This window comes from Mustelus asterias, unplaced genomic scaffold, assembly GCF_964213995.1.
Source record: "Mustelus asterias unplaced genomic scaffold, sMusAst1.hap1.1 HAP1_SCAFFOLD_35, whole genome shotgun sequence".
In the NCBI taxonomy this organism is placed as follows: Eukaryota; Metazoa; Chordata; class Chondrichthyes; order Carcharhiniformes; family Triakidae; genus Mustelus; species Mustelus asterias.
The window spans coordinates 822,441-835,832 of NW_027590117.1; the positions used below are offsets into that span (position 1 = coordinate 822,441).

The following is a 13,392-nucleotide window of genomic DNA, read 5'->3' on the forward strand; positions in this document are numbered from 1 at the left end:
GTCTTTATATTCCCTAAAAAACCTAACACTTCCTCCCTTGTAATGGAGATTTTCTCTAACGGGTCAACACTCCCCTCCGAGACACTCCCTGTCAACACATCCTTCTCCTTTGTGAATACTGACGCCAAGTATTCATTTAGGATCTCCTCTACTTCTTTGGGCTCTAAGCATAATTCCCCACTTTTGTCCCCGAGAGATCCGATTTTTTCCCTGACAACCCTTTTGTTCCTAACGTATGAATAAAATGCCTTGGTCACAATTTCAAGAAGGTCAGCGAGAGAGCTGGGAGTGAGAGGAGGAGAAATCTCTTTACTCAGCGACCAAAAGAGAAAATGCTGGAAAATCGCAGCAGGTATGGCAGCAACTGTAAGGAGAGAAAAGAGCTGCCGTTTTGAGTCCAGACAACCCTTTGTCAAGGCTGCAAGGCATAGAAAGTGGGAGATATTTATACTGCAGGGTGAGGGGATGAAGATGAGTCATAGCCACAAATACTGGGGAAAAAGACTGCTTCCAGCTGTCCACAGAGAGAATAAAGAGAGTAACTCTCTTTACTCAGAGAGTAGTTGGGATTTGGAATGCGCTGCCTGGGAGAGTGGTGGAGACGGATTCAACAGGAGGTTTGAAAAGAGAGCTGGATACATGTTTGAAAGTGATGAATTTAGAGGGCTACAGGGATAGGGCTGAAGAAAGGGACAGAGGAGGGGGCTGAAGGGTGGATCAGTAAATTTGCTGATGACACCAAGATTGGTGGAGTAGTGGATGAGGTGGAGGGCTGTTGTAGGCTGCAAAGAGACATAGATAGGATGGAAAGCTGGGCTGAAAAATGGCAAATGGAGTTTAAACCTGATAAATGTGAGGTGATTCATTTTGTTCGGACTAATTTTAATGTGGATTACAGGGTCAAATGTAAGGTTCTGAAGACTGTGGAGGAACAGAGAGATCTTGGGGTCCATATCCACAGATCTCTAAAGGTTGCCACTCAAGTGGATAGAGCTGTGAAGAAGGCCTATAGTGTGTTAGCTTTTATTAACAGGGGGTTGGAGTTTAAGAGCCGTGGGGTTATGCTGCAACTGTACAGGACCTTGGTGAGACCACATTTGCAATATTGTGCGCAGTTCTGGTCACCTCACTATAAAGAAGGATGTGGAAGCGCTGGAAAGAATGCAGAGGAGATTTACCAGGATGCTGCCTGATTTGGAGGGTAGGTCTTATGAGGAAAGGTTGAGGGAGCTAGGGCTGTTCTCTCTGGAGCGGAGGAGGCTGGGGGAGACTTAATAGAGGTTTATAAAATGATGAAGGGGATAGATAGAGTGAACGTTCAAAGACTATTTCCTCGGGTGGATGGAGCTATTACAAGGGGGCATAACTATAGGGTTCGTGGTGGGAGATATAGGAAGGATATCAGAGGTAGGTTTTTTACGCAGAGAGTGGTTGGGGTGTGGAATGGACTGCCTGCAGTGATAGTGGAATCAGACACTTTAGGAACAGTTAAGCAGTTATTGGATAGGCACATGGAGCACACCAGGATGATAGGGAGTGGGATAGCTTGATTTTGGTTTCAGATAAAGCTCGGCACAACATCGTGGGCCGAAGGGCCTGTTCTGTGCTGTACTGTTCTATGTTCCATTGACCCCCACCATCACATCGTGAAAAACGCAATCAAACCCAAGAGAAAAAGGCCCTCATTTGTCTAATCACTCCTCGCAACAAAGAAAAAAGAACAAAGAACAAAGAACAATACAGCATAGGAACAGGCCCTTCGGCCCTCCAAGCCCGCGCCGCTCCCTGGTCCAAACTAGACCATTCTTTTGTATCCCTCCATTCCCACTCCATTCATGTGGCTATCTCGATAAGTCTTAAACGTTCCCAGTGTGTCCGCCTCCACCACCTTGCCCGACAGCGCATTCCAGGCCCCCACAACCCTCTGCGTAAAATACGTCCTTCTGATACCCGTGTTAAACCTCCCCCACAGCCCCCCCCCTCCCCCCCCACCCCCGTCACCTTGAACCTATGATCAGCCCCAGGCTTCAGTCCAGTGAATCTTACATTATGCCAATGACCCCGATACCAATCTTTATGTGGCTCGGGTAATAATCCAGAGATTATAACCCTTGAGGACCTGTTCTTAAATTTATTTTCTCGTTCCTGATAATCCCCAACCTAGTCCTTTTTCCTAGTCTTGCCAATGTTAGTAAAAGAGGATTATAGTTAATCATGAGAAATCAGTGAACATTTCATGTTTAGAATCGATTTCACAGAGATAACGTTGTTTGTCCCAATGTAGACCACAAAAACAGGATCCACCACCCCACCGCCACCCACCCCCCGCCCCCCCCCGCCCCCCCCCCCCCCCCGCCCCCACGGCGGATTTTTTTCCCCACGATACCCTTTCCCTATCAGGACGTGTCGTGTTTATTTGCTCGTTTGCGTAAATGTTGAACTGAAACCAATTGGGATTGGCCTATTATTTCAGCAAGATCCACTTTCTGCTCTGATCACTCTGCGGCAGTATGAGTGCTGCAGCTGCGGATCTGTGGCGCAAAGAATGGCATGTAGGACTTCTCATCATTGTTTTATTTAATTTGATTTGATTTCTTCTTGTCACATGTATTAGTATACAGTGAAAAGTATTTTTCTTGTGCGCTGTGGAGACAAAGCATACCGTTCATAGAGAAGGAAAGGAGAGAATGCAGAATGTAGAATCATAGAACAAAGAATAAAAAACAAAGGACAAAGAAAATTACAGCAAAAGAACAGGCCCTTCGGCCCTCCAAGCCTGCACCGACCATGCTGCCCGACTTAACTGAAACCCTCCACCTTTCCGGGGACCATATCCCTGCATTCCCATCTCATTCATGTACTTGTCAAGACGCCCCTTAAAATTCACCACCGTATCTGCTTCCACTACCTCCCCCGGCAACGAGTTCCACTCTCTCTGCAAAAAGTCTGCTCGTACATCTCTTTTAAACCTTGCCCCTCGCACCTTAAACCTATGCCCTCTAGTAATTGGCTATTCCACCCTGGGAAAAAGCTTCTGACTATCCACTCTGTCCATGCCTCTCATAATCTTGTAGACGTCTATCAGGTCGCCCCTCAACCTCTGTCGCTCCAGTGAGAACAAACCAAGTTTCTCCAACCTCTCCTCATAGCTAATGCCCTCCATACCAGGCAACATCCTGGTAAATTGTTTCTGTACCCTCTCCAAAGCCTCCACATCCTTCTGGTAGAGTGGCAACCAGAATTGAACACTATATTCCAAGTGGGGCCTAACTCAGGTTCTATAAAGCTGCAAAAAGACTTGCCAGTTTTTCAACTCAATACCCCAGCTGATGAAGGCAAACATGCCGTATGCCTTCTTGACTACCTTCTCCACCTGCATTGCCACTTTCAGTGAACTGTGTACCTGTTCACCCAGATCCTTTTGCCTATCAATACTCCTAAGGGTTCTGCCATTTTCTGTATATTTCCTATCTGTATTAGACCTTCCAAAATGCATCACCTCACATTTGTCCGGATTAAACTCCATCTGCCATCTCTCCGCCCAAGTCTCCAACCGATCTATATCCTGCTGTATCCTCTGATGGTCCTCATTGCTATCCGCAAATCCACCAACCTTTGTGTCGTCTGCAAAGATACTAATCAATCCAATTACATTTTCCTCCAAATCATTTCTATATATATAACAAACAGCAAAGGTCCCAGCACTGATCCGTGAGGAACACCACTTGTACTCTTACTGCGTTTACCCCAGTCCAACGCCGCCATCTCCACAAAACTCTTACTGTGTTTACCCCAGTCCAACGCCGGCATCTCCACATCATGAACACCACTTTTCACAGCCCTCCATTCAGAAATGTACCCTTCCACTGCTACCCTCTGTCTTCTATGACCGAGCCAGTTTTGTATCCACCTTGCCAACTCACCTCTGATTTCACCTTCTGCACGATTCTGCCATGAGGGACCTTGTCAAAGGCCTTACTGAAGTCCATTGCCCTACCCTCATCAATCATCTTCGTCACTTCGTCGAAAAAGTCGATCACGTTCGTGAGACACGACCTCCCCTTCACAAAACCATGTTGCCTCTCACTGATACGTCCACTTATTTCCAAGTGGGAATAAATCCTGTCAGAGCTAGGGTGTCGAAAAAGATCAACTTAATGCAAGGGAGGTCCATTCAGAGGTCTGCTGGCAGCAGGGCAGAAGCTGTTCTTGAGTCGGTTGGTAGGTGACCCCAGACTGTTGTATCTTTTTCCGATGGAAGAAGGTGGAATAGAGAAGGTTGTCTGGTGAAACATTCAAAAGTTGTGGGTCAGAATCTCATCGAAGTCGGATTTTTAGGTAAAGTTTGAAGAAATTAGGAACTGGCGTATCAATGCTCTCGGAGAAGTGAAGCTGCCGCCTCGAACTTCATAGAATGCCTACAGAGCAGAACGAGAACATTCGGCCCATCGGGCCTGCACCGACAACAATCCCACCCAGCCTGTATCCTCGTAACCGCACAGTGTCCCCTGACACTGAGGGACTTTTGTAGCATGGCCAATCCAGCTGATACGGCACTAGTTCTCATGGCTGAGCAAGACAAAATCTGCTTTTCGGGCCGCAAATGAAGCTGGCGTCTGGTTTGGAGGTTCTGAAACCACAAGTTTACTCCTGTCCAAAACTGGTGCCCTGAATTGAATGTCAGCTCGAGCTTCCTCATCGGATTGGAAATATGGGAACGTGGAATTCTTCTGGACTATTCACCCCTCAAGCCTGTGTGTCCAAGCTTCATTTGGTTCCGTGATCCTCAATACGCTGAACGAATCATCAGTTCACAGCTAATAAGGCGATAGAATAAATCCACTACCGACGAGGATGGGATTCGAACCCACGCGTACAAAACACAATGGATTGTGTTCATCGCCTTAACCACTCGGCTACCTCGTCATGCAGTGATTGCTCCCCAACTGTTTTAACATCCGTAACAAAGAACACAATTCTCCCGCAGGAAAATGTTGCATTTCTGCTTTCTCGTTAATCTTGATTCGCTGTTACTTTTCCATTTGATGTAAATCCAGAGAACGTAAAGAGAGAGGCAGTTAACCTCTCTGGTCCCGGTTTGGTGTTGAATTCATCGAACATGACCCTGATGTAAAAAGCAGCCAATGCAGTGAGTTTGTAGCGCAACGGTAGAGCGTCTGACTTCAGAGTAACGGGCTGCATGTTCGAATGATGGAGCTTTTCTGCGCATGTCTTTGGATTTTGGTTCTTTGCGATTGTTCCTGAAATGACAAATTCCAAAACTATGATCCAAATGAAATTTTTGGGATGATCCAGTTCGCATGTTCAGTTTATTTTTTGCACGCTTTCATATTTAAACAATGTGTCAGAGATATGATTCGTCCATTGTTTGTAAAATTGAAGCAAGGTACACAGTCCCAGTTGTTTCTGGGAGCCATCAATGGGTCGAGCTTATTTGAGCGGAGAATTCACACCTCAGGCGAAGAGCAAGGCTGAGAAGGCGCGGCCTTCATGAACAATCTCAACCGATACGGGAATTGATCCCACGCTGTTGGCTGAATAAACTGTCCAACCAACTGAGACAAATACGCTGTGCTACTCGTTCATGGAAATCAAGGTGATGAAGCAAATTGACTGTCGAGAAAACCCAGATTTGCCCTTGGGCAGCAGCAGAATGCTTCTTCTTGATGGAGTGAGTACGTGATAGCAGAGGATGGTTTTGATCCACCGACCTCCGGGTTATGGGCCCAGCACGCTTCCACTGCGCCACTCTGCTTATTACTGCTGCCCGCGAGCCAGGAAACTATTCACTGTCTCTTTTTATTTCAAACAAGGCCCACGTTTTGGGAAGTTCACAATGGCTGGATAATAACACATAACATCACCCCGAATGTAAGAGACAGAGAAAGACAGACAGAACAGCAGTAAAAGACTATTAGGACACACACACAATGAGAGACAGAAAAGCTTCGAGCAAACCAGCAAGATACTGAGATGGAAAAGCGGATTATATATGAAAAGGGATTTTCTGTTACACAAAGATAGGCCCTGTTTTGAAATATCTTTCCTGTTGTGTAACTGTGCTCTCTGCTGTGTAACTGATCTCTCTGTTTGGAACTGTGAATCTGTCGTTGACAGATCTTCACTGTGGTTCTGACAAATTACCCTGTTCTGTAAATGTGTTCCTGGTTTGTAAATATGATCCGTCTTGAGCAGAAGTTTTCCCTTTGTGTTAAATCTTCTCTGTTGTTCTGTGCAAATGTTTTCTGTGGGAAAACAATCGACGGAAATTTCAAGGCCGCCATTTCTGAGGCTTGCTTTCAATTCCAGGTTTGTTTGGGCCGAATGGCCTTCTCCTGTTTCTGTTTTCTATCCATGTGCCTATGTGTTAAATCAGTGAATTTGAATTTCACCAGCTGCCATGGTGGGGTTTACTCTGTGTCCCCAAAGATTAGCGCGGGCCTCTGGATTACCAGCCCAGTGACATCACCTTTCATCCCTGCAAACAAAAACAGTTCATTCAGCTCAGCATTAAATCTCTTCCTGAGGAGATTAGAATTCCCGCCGCAGAATTTCAATTCGCCGATTGATGCAAATCATTTTGTTGTAGTTTGGAACATTAACAATTTATCCAGATCAAACATACATTGTGGAATAGTTCTAATCTAAAAATACAAAGATAAGTGAGAGTTAAATGAACAAAGTTACAAGGGAAGTAATTCTGTTTGGAACTAACGGTGGATTTCAGTTAACGGGCGAGAGCTCGGTTTTCAGGAGGTTCCACCAGATTTTTGTATAAAGAGAAAGGACTCGAACCTGCAATTGTTACATAGCAGCATGGAAAGTAGCGAAATTAATCGGCTGCATCGATGACTGTATCGGTGCCGCGTCCTGCTCTCGTCTGCACCTGGACAAAAAAATAGCTACTTTCCTTCCAGTTTCCACCGTCGCACATTCACATGGTCCATCTCTGACGCTTCCCTACCCTTCCTTGACCTCTCTGTTTCCAATTCTACACAGACTGACCACCAGTAATTAAAACCCTACCGACTCACACGTCGAGTACAAATCTTCATTCTCCGCGCCCTGTAAGGACGCCATCCCCATTCTCCTGGCTTCTGTACCTCTGTCGCAACTTTTCCCCGATGCCTCTTTCCAAAGCAGCGCTCCTGACATGGACTCCAGCTTCCTGAAACCAGGGTGACTCCATCCCCACCCTCGGTGTTTGACTGGGCGCTCAACCGTGTCCCATTCATCTCCCGCACCTCTGCCCTCACCCCTTCCTCTCCCAGAGCCACGATCGGCTCTCAAATGATAGAAATCAAACAGATATTGTAATTGTCTTCTTTTCCAACAGTTCAGTCAATATTTCTTTGATACCTTCGCGAAATCCAATAGGAATAGCGATCCATTTTTCAGTCAGTGACCTGTCCGCTGGAAGTGATCAAAGAGAATAAACAGCTTCAAACACATTCGCTGCAGGTAGGGTTTGAACCTCCGCGAAGAAACCCCATTGGGTTTCAAATGCCTTAACCACTCGACCATCGCAGCTGTAACCGCCAGCAAGTTTATTAACAGCTGATTTCTTTAAACTTTACCTTTGAATGTCTCACCAGACCATGACACGCTATGGGTTGCGCCACAGAGACACGCCAGGAGCCGTTATTCCGAATCCCCACATGGGAATTTCTGACCTCGTCGAACAGACAGTTCAAAAGCTCAGCAATTCAACAATGATTACATTTCGAAAATACTTCATTGTCAGTGAAATGTTTTGAGGAGTCCTGTGGTTGTTAAAAGAGCTGCAGAAATTCCAATAGAACTCCGAAAGTACACAGACATGCTGGTGGAATGGGAGGGCACATGGCAAGAAGAATGAAGTTATTCATTTTGGTTGGAAGAACGCAAAGAGACAATATAAAATAAAGGGTATAATTCCAAATGGGGATGCAGGGACAGCGGGAAATGTGTGAACCTGTGTATAAATCATTGAAGGTGGCAGGACAGGTTGTTAGAGTCGGACATTATTCTCGGATTTAAAAACAAAATCAAGATGTTGATACAAATTTATTGCTAACAAAATCCAGATGTACTATAAGATCGCACGTTTGATATTCCCAGCATTGCCCCTCGCATGAGGTCTGGTAACCCTTGGGCTAAATCACCACCTGTAAGCTCTCCCCATTGAGGGGGAAAGCAGCCTCTGGTCATTGGCAACTACGGCGACTTTACCTTTATTCCTGTGTCATAATCTTTGATTTTATTTGATTTGATTTATTATTCTCACACAATAGACAGTAAAAAGTAATGTTTACTGCAAGCTGCGCAGACAAAGCATACCATACATATAAAAGGAAAGGAGAGAGTGCACAATGTAGTGTTACAGTCATAGCAACGTGTCGAGAAAAAACAAATTACTACAAGATAAGTCCAATCAAAATTCTGATGGCAGCAGGGAAGAAACTGTTCTTTAGTTGGTTAGTGCCTGTCCTCAGACTTTTGTAGTTTTTCCTCGATGGGCACCAGGGTGCGTCGCTCCATGGTAAAACTGGCTGCTTTTCCAAGGCAGCGGGAAGTATCAATAGATGGGAGGCTGGTTTGCGTGATGGACTGGTTTCTTTCACGACACTTTGTGGTTTTTTTTGCGGTCTTGGACAGAGCAGGAGCCACAGCAAGCTGTGATGCACCCAGAATTAATGCTTTCTGTGGTGCGCCTGTCTGTATTCAGACTGTGCTTTGCATTGTTTGCTGCTCAATGAGGATTGGGATCTTTCTGATTCTGTCAGCTGAACTGTGCGTGTACAAGTGACTTGTTCTGACTGTCAGCTTCCGGAACTGTCAAATAGTTTATAAATTAATTCTGTATCTGTCAATTTTTGACACTGACTTTCTGTATCCCCTCATTTTAAATCACTGATTAATTTTCTTTATTGATTCCTCGGATGTGGGTGTCGCTGGCTGGGCCGGCAATTATTGCCCATCCTAAATTGTCCTTGAACTGAGCAGCTTGATAGGTGGCCTCAGAGGGCAGCTCAGAGTCAACCACATTGCTGTGGGTCGGGAGCCACATTTAGGTCCAGACCAGGTAACAAATCATTCCTTAAAGGACATCAGTGAACCAGCTGTGTTATTTTATGAAAATCGAGTCGTGGTCATTGGACTTTTAATTCCAGATGTTTTCATTGATGTCAAATTTCACCATCTGCCATGGCTGTGTGTGTGTGTGTGTGTGTGAGAGAGAGAGAGAGAGAGAGAGATTCTCACATAATCAGTCTGTTTGTGAGTTTGGATTAATCCTTTATATTCCCTCATAAACATGGTGATCCCTTGTCTTTGTGAATTCCTCCGATACACTTGTACTACTGAGACTCTGGTGTGCGGATGGAGGGTGGGGTGAGATTTGGAGGCAAATGGGCCAAATGGGCCAAATGGCCTCTTTCTGCACTATAGGGCTTCTATGATTCTGTAATCAATGCCGCAGGGTGTTCAGTGTAAAAACAGTCGATTTAAAAGAACGTGTGTAGGAAAGTGAAGGGTGAACTTGTCTGCGTGAAGATCACAGAAAAGCTCTCTCTGGTGCTGCGTCCAAGAGACAAGTTTTGGGTTGTCACTAAATGAACTCCTGTAATGAAGGTACAAAATCAGAAACAGGAAATGCTGGAAATATTCAGCAGCTCCGAAAGCAGCTGTGGAGAAATATTCCTGTCACCAGGATGAAACCCTCCAATTGCATAGTTCATGTTGCTCAGACCTCTCAATCATAGCGCCTTCTTGCAAGGAACACGAAGGGTGGGAATTGGCTCTTTGTTGACTTGAGCAAATAGAGCAATGCGCCAGCCTGGTAAACAGGTAGATCCCGGTTTCAAATCCCAGCGAGAACCTTGAGTCCTTTCAAGTGATCAGTGCAATTGTGCAAGTCACAATGTCCCACCCTTGCTCGTCAATATTGTCTTTACCTTTACAGTGGATGATCTACAAAGATGAAACAAATACATATTTCAAGACTCCCCACAAATAGGTCTACTATTTATTTACATGATCCAGGTATTATCATCATCTTGCAGAGAAAAAAATAACCTGCAATAAACCCAATGTTGTAAATTCTACAAATACAGCATTCCATTTTTGTTCCTCAGGGAATTTCTAACACAGTCGAATGGCCTTACAATCATACAATCTCAACAGTGCTGAAGGAGACCATTTTTCCCATCGCGTCTGTATCGACTCTCCAACAGAGAATCGCACACAGGACCTATCCCCGCGGCGCCACACATCCACCCTGCTAATCTACCTATACAAGCACCTTGAAGACCAAGGAGCAATCTCCCATGGCCAATCCACCCAACCTGCTCATCCTTGGACTGTGGGAGTAAAGAGGAGCACTTGGTTTCCTGAGATAACTTGCCTGGGTGAGTGCAGTTTGAACAGCACTGCAGACGTTTGGCACCATCCAGGACAAAGCTTCCCACTTCTTTCGCTTCCCACGCATAAAGATTCACTCCCTCCACTACAGCAGTGGGCACCATCTACACGATGCACTGCAGCAACTCAGCAAGGCTCCTTTTCCAGCAGCTTCCAAACCCACGACTACGACAGCCTGGAAGGACAAGCGCAGCAGACACATCAGAATGTTGTTGCAGGGCACTGATATTTATTTATTGATTGTAGCTATTTATAAATTGTGTTGTTGCGTGTGTGTTCTTTAATCTTTTTTATCTTCCAAAAGAAGTGAAATATCTAATTGAAAAAGAAGTTACTATTTCTAACCCAACCAGCGAACGTTGTACCAAACTTAAAGAAAGCCACCGGCGTTTGCGATTTATTCTCGAATCAGTGGTTCCCTGGGAGCCGAGTTAACAGAAACAGCATGGAGAGATGGCAGAGCAGGAAATGTCGGTGCCGAAGCTGAATCACATCAATGAAACAGCCAACTGTTTGCCACTAATCTGATCAAAAATCGGACTCTGGTGGGATTCGAACCCACAAGCTTTAAATGCCTAACTTACCATTATTTTGAAGTTTTACGCGTTATCCATTGCGCCACAGAGCCGAGTGCCGGAAGCTTATTTTACTTGTCCATATATGGATTTTTGACAATGTAGAAACGATTCTTAAGTTCAATAATCTCATAGTTAAAGCGTCAAGAACTGTGAATAGGAACTTCATTGATTGCAACTCGTGCTGGAACATCTTATGTCTGTTGAGACAGCTGTGGAAATATATAGCTTTATACAGGAAATGTGTCCATCACAGAATGATCCTCCCTTTCTCTCTTCCTCATTCTCCTGTACAGCTTGGAAGCAAATCTCGCAGGCTTGATAGTCGGGAGACACATTCTACTCTATCTGTCACAGGGCTGATCAGAACCTGTTCCCTGTTCCAGTGAAACATCTGCACAGAACACAACGCAAAGCTGGAAGCTGGAAATCTGAAACAAACACAGAAAATGCTGGAAATGCTCAGCGGATGAGGCAGCATTTTCGATTAATGGAGATTTCTGGAAAACAAGCTCCTGAAGCACAGCACAGCTGCGCAGTTTAAAGTTTCCCTTCATCCACAATGGAGGCTTCATTCTATGGTTCTGAACAATCCAAATTTGAGAATGTGCATTGTTATTCTCGTCGCCACAGCCTGAAAACCACTTCAGGCATTGATGTCGCCCTTGGATTTTAAATTTGTAAATCCATTCTCTACCTTTTAAAGCTACTATTGAAACTGTATCTGTCACCCATTCAGTTCTTTGTGAGTGAGAAGCAGAATTGAAGATATATTTGGGTAATTTTCCTTTGACTGAATTTGTACAGAAGCATAAAGGCGGGAATCACACACAGCACTTCATGAAAATGACCCCCTAAAAGCTGACAGTGTTTAATCAAGGGATGGTTCTATTTATTCATTTATTATTCATGGAGAATTGAAATGTTGGAACTGTATGCAATCTGGGCAATAAAACTGAGCAAAGTGAAACACAATGGGGACTGGGCACGATAAGCCTCCCATGGGCAAAAGACAAAGTGGAGGTGCGACGTTGGCTGCCTTGTGAGACGGAGCAGGGAGATGTTGTCGGGTGAAGGCACATAGGAAAGTGGGAGTGCTAAGCGTTTAATGCTCACTGTTCAAGCAAAAGGTGCAATGCAGACTGCAGGCTGGATATTCAATTCTTACTATCCTAAACAACAGTGATTCAAAATGCCACTTGGTTCAAAATAAAATGCCAACCGGCACTAATACATTCACTTAAAAAACATAGCCTTGCTGATTTATCATAATTTAAATGATTTAATTTAGTTACAGAGGAAAGCAGGGTACGGCTAGATTTCAAAATGATATGGCCAACAGATGTAGTATTTCGAAATTCCACCGTCCCAGGTTCAATATATTGTGAACAATTTTTGTCTGTTGTGTCCCTCTCTGATGTCCAAACTTCAGTCGACCAGAGTGTACAATTTGACATAATAAAAATGCAACAAGCTCCCCGTCGGGGAATTGAACCCCGGTCTCCCGCGTGACAGGCGGGGATACTAACCACTATACTAACGAGGAAGCGATGCTTTGCGTACTGTACACTTGCCACTTACACTTTCAGAGCGACAACTGAGTTCGGACTCGATCAGTTCGTTTCTCCAATACGGAGTCCCATTTAATGCAGCAAACAGCGGCTTTCACCAGCCGACTTTTGGATTAGCAAGAAAGAGAATGAGATGGATGCATGAAAAAAACAAGAATCAAGCGGAGACAGAAAGGTGCGTTTGCCGTTCATTTCAAACTGCATGTTCTTATTAATTCTGGAGGAAAGACGGCCTGTGTTGAAATCTGAACAATCTGGACAATCTCAGCTCGTCTCTCTCCACAGATGATGTCTGACATGCTGAGATGTTCCAGCATTTTCATTTGTTGTTTCAGATTCCAGCAGCGGCAGTATTTTGCTTTTATCTTGTCTCGAAATGCGTTTTTTTTCTCCAAACTGCTGGAACTTCCAAAGTGCTTTACAGCTCAGATGCTTTTCTTTAATTCTATTGTCTTTTGTATTGCCCGAGGTAGGTGCGGATTGAGCAAAAACAGAAAATATCATCCCCAATCTCACAGGATCATGGAAAAATTATTTCTGTGGCTTTGACCATCTCATCAGTTGTTTGATATAGATACATTTGCTCAAAGCTGCCTCAGTTAAAATCTTATTGGTGCATATTTCTGTGAGCCACTGGAAAATGAGCGAAGTTTCCAACCCGTTTCTGAACTCATGAAGTTGAAGTTAATTATTCTCTTTCTCCGATGATAATTTTAAGAAGCTCAATTAAAGCTCTACTGTCCATGGTTCGGCCACGGATTCGAAAACCAAACAGATTTCCAAGCAGTGTCTGCAACATAGAACCACGTAATCCCTGCAGCGCA

General features: G+C 44.6%; 2 protein-coding genes and 3 non-coding genes across 5 annotated transcripts in view; 1 reads left to right on the plus strand and 4 right to left on the minus strand.

Annotated features, from left to right (window-relative positions):
• Window positions 1-13,392, minus strand: part of LOC144482316 (uncharacterized) — a 233,002-nt gene that overhangs the window by 163,012 nt on the left and 56,598 nt on the right. The window lies entirely within an intron of this gene.
• The window catches only part of LOC144482317 (uncharacterized), a 474,174-nt gene that overhangs the window by 107,081 nt on the left and 353,701 nt on the right, over window positions 1-13,392 (plus strand). The window lies entirely within an intron of this gene.
• On the minus strand, window positions 4,847-4,926 carry trnac-aca (transfer RNA cysteine (anticodon ACA)). Its single transcript has one exon. It is a non-coding gene; the product is annotated as a tRNA-Cys (tRNA).
• On the minus strand, window positions 5,705-5,776 carry trnam-cau (transfer RNA methionine (anticodon CAU)). Its single transcript has one exon. It is a non-coding gene; the product is annotated as a tRNA-Met (tRNA).
• trnad-guc (transfer RNA aspartic acid (anticodon GUC)) lies at window positions 12,472-12,543 on the minus strand. Its single transcript has one exon. It is a non-coding gene; the product is annotated as a tRNA-Asp (tRNA).